The sequence below is a fragment of the Oryzias latipes genome, chromosome 9 (genome assembly GCF_053564925.1).
Source record: "Oryzias latipes strain Hd-rR chromosome 9, Olatipes_Hd-rR_3.1".
NCBI lineage: Eukaryota > Metazoa > Chordata > Actinopteri > Beloniformes > Adrianichthyidae > Oryzias > Oryzias latipes.
In genome coordinates, this window is record NC_136245.1 from 9,248,050 (window position 1) to 9,251,793 (window position 3,744).

Here is a 3,744-nt window from a genome sequence, read left to right on the forward strand (position 1 = left end):
GCAACGTTCATTAACTGCTGGCTAGAAACTAGGAAGCAAACGTGAACTTGACGTGAAGGCCAATATGCACCATCAGGGGCAACGGACTGGCGTTGAATGATGATCCTGGAGCTCCTTATGAAGGCAGGTGAGGCTATGAGGTAAGTGGTCGCAGCTGGGATGAATCAGGAGCCAAGCGGAGAGGAGAGGGGGAGGAGTCTGACAGAGGTACCATATCAAAATTGTTGTCATGATATACAGACTTCTACTAGGACATTTACTTGAAATAACAAGCTTGAAGTATACAGCGCTGATCAAAATAATAATTAAAAAAAAAAATCAAATCACTGATTGAAAGACAACAATCCCTTTTTTTAAGAAGTCTGTTTGATTAAGTCTGCAAACACTGACCTGATTTCCGATTGAAATCAAGACATCCCTAATATTAAAAAATAAACTCATGGCTAAATGTTTTTTGGATTGCTCGGAAAAGTGTTCTTACTGTTTATTAATGAATTCAATTAGAGCCCTCTAGACATGTTGTATCGTTTTTAGTTTTTTTTAATTGATCAAGATTGAAAATAATCCCTCTTGGTGAAGTCACAGTAAATGCTGGAAGTCTGTCACAGTTGTCATGGTGCCTCTGGCAGTCTTTCCTCTCCCCTCCCCCATCTGCTCAGCCTTCCAGATTGGACCCAGGTGTCGGCACTCACCTCATCAGCCTGCCTGCCTACTTAAGAGGTTTCTTCACCAGCATTCATCGCCAGTTCGTTGCCCCTCTATGGTGCTTATATCTGGTCACTACGTCACGCTCTCTGGTTAACGCTTTACTGGTCCTTTTGACTAACCCAAGTTTTATGCCTCCTCTACAGGACAGTTTTCCATGTGTACCGACCTGGGTCCTATCTGCTCACGAGCCTTTTGAAAATTCTACGTTGTCTCTCACGACTCCAAGCCACGTCACGTCTCCAAGCCACGTGGGCTGCTACGTCGTCGCAAGAAAACAGCATCCAGACTGGGACCTGCCGATCCTCACTCGACCTTGGACAATAAATCAAGGTCAACTCGATCTCCTGTACTCCTTCCGGGTTCCAGCAATTGGGTTTTCTCAGCTCTGCTGATCATAACAATAGTAATGGAAAAAAAACTTTGTAAAGCCACATTTTTAGTTGTTTTGTTTTTCTTCATCACAATGTCACAAATTTAAATCAAACACATCAAAATGAGCCTTTTTACAGTGAAGTAAGATTAAAAAATTGTTTGAAAAAATAATCATTTTACAACATGAACCGGCTGTACAGCAGCAAACCTTTATAGGTGTACTGTTTTGACACTTTGGTGCACATCCAAGAACAACACATGCAGACTAGACCAGGAGGGTCGACTCTGTGGTGGGCATGAACCTGGACTCTCTGTGACAGGCAAGTTTAGAAATTTGGCAATTTCAATTTCTAATCTAATCAAATTGTAAATATGTCACCAGCTCCAGACTTCTGGACATTCCATAAATATAAAGCTAGATTGAATTTATACACAGCTTGAAATCTTCATTAAAAAACCAACACAGTGACTGCTAAAAAGACACAAAAGATTTTAAAAAGGAGAGAAAATAAAGCCCAACATCTACTGAAGTGTTTAAGTTTTAATGAGGTACCTGAAAATAGACTGAGGTTTTTAGCTTTGAAAGAGTACACATATTTGAAGAGTTCAAAGCATTTCCTATTAATTTTAATTTTGTTTTAGACACCCTAATGATACAAAAGTAAAGCCTGAAAAATGAACAAAAGTTCAAAAAGTAAATCTTCCAAATATTTCATTACAAAACAATGACAACTAAAAGTATAAGGGAGTTTATAGTTTGAGAAACGAGTATTAAAGAATCAGAAGAGAGTTAATTTTATTTTATTTTTTTGGCCTTCAAAACCTTCTGTGTATTTTTCAGAAGCATTCTATAAGGTCACATTTTATTTATGCTGTAAAAAAAACAACTTGAAATTATTGAATGAAATGAATTCTCTCTTGTAGATGGGGTGGAGGATCTCAATGCAAATGGATAAACCCTAAAAACCTTTATAAAATAAATTGTAACATGATAAAAGTTTAAAAGAAAAAACTAAGGCTTTGACCTAATATACAACAAGAATGATAACAAAAAAAGAAAAACTAATGCACCAATCTTCTCGAACACTTTTACATTTACCCATCATGCTTCAGGCTGTAGAATTTGTTGTTCACCAAAACGTACCAACAGAATTCAGACCAATGTGATTTCAAGTCTTGTTCCTTTTGATAATGTTGTTTTCTCATTTGTCTATATAACTTCAACTACACTAATAGGTTAAAATTAACATCAGAGCAAAAGTTTGTCTCCCATGCATAATGCACAGGTGTTACGTCTTATAAGACAATGAAACGGCTAAAAACAATTCAATAACACAAAACCTCAATATTTGTGTCACGAAAACATCTGGTCACCTGAGCTCTGTTGTGTTCGTACTAAAACGCAATTCTTTTCTCCATTAAAGGTCCTTAAAACTGCATTTTTTATTTCTAGGCTACTGAGGCATATTAGCACGCTACTTTTACACTGTTTTCCCCTGCAGAGTAATGAGTTCTCACTGCTGTTCTTTTTAATAGGATTCTCCGGCAGACTCCAACCAACGCACTGCATCAGCAAGCAAGGCCAGGGCAAAGCAATCAATTACCTGCTACCGTTAGGCTGCTGCATAATTTGCTCTTTGTGAAATAAATCTAAAATGACCAGCTTGTAAAAGTTAAAATATGTGTCTCCCTGTTCACTTTGCCTTTTCTTTAATCAGAAATAATTATCAATCTGTTTTGTATTGTTTTTTTTTTTACATTACTGAGCCTCATTGTAAAGTACATCATGACCATAAAGAAGAAAGAAGACGGCTTCAGGTATTATTACAGTTCAAGTGGTTCAAGACGACAAACAAGTTTAAGGCAGCTCTTCACAGACTTTGTTGCCATTCACGTTTCTCAAACTGACCTGAATTAAGCTATGTGTCATGCTTCATTAATACCCTTTGCTGTGTCTCTCCTGTTAACGTGACCCGTACTCAGTTCGTCTGGCGTTGCAGCTTTTTGAAACTGTCAGACTATAATGTAAAACTCTTAATGAGACACTAAATGTTACTAATTAGGATTTCTCTATTGATGACAAGATGATGCCCAAAAATGACTTATGTTCTAATCTTGTAGTAGGAATCAGTAGATTGCATCTGTGGAGATGGTGGCATTATGCTGGTTCATCATAGATTTTCATAGATTCATAGATTGTTTTAGGCCAAAAGCCGTCCTTATAGTTTTTTATTTTTTTTAACATTAGCAGGATTTTTTTCAAATGTTCACTTGAGTTGCATGTAATGCTTTAGTCACATGCACTCCTACAGGGATTGAAACATCATTAAAATGGACCGACCATGGTGGTAAGTGTATTAGTGAGGATAATGTGAGTTGCACCCACTTATGACATACGGGTAATCCTGTAGTATGGTGCCCTAATGCTACACTCCAGTCATTACTTGCTCATTATTGATCCCGTGGAAACGCTGCATGCACGGGGTGCGGTCAGGGTGCAAGCAAGGAGCATGCACTTATCGCTTAAACAGCCTACTTATAGCAGACACCCTTGGGCAGAGCACAGGGTTTGAGGGTATTGAAAAAATGAAAGATCCGTATGACGTGCCTGCATCTCATCTACTTCACCTTTAAGCCTTGTGCTATCTTAGATGACCCCACCCT

At 38.0% G+C, this 3,744-nt stretch overlaps 1 long non-coding RNA gene across 1 annotated transcript; it reads left to right on the top strand.

Annotated features, from left to right (window-relative positions):
• Positions 1-533: 533 nt before the first annotated feature.
• Positions 534-3,166, top strand: LOC144994651 (uncharacterized). Its single transcript, XR_013658253.1, has 2 exons — positions 534-1,038; positions 2,617-3,166. It is a non-coding gene; the product is annotated as an uncharacterized LOC144994651 (long non-coding RNA).
• The last annotated feature ends 578 nt before the right edge of the window (positions 3,167-3,744 follow it).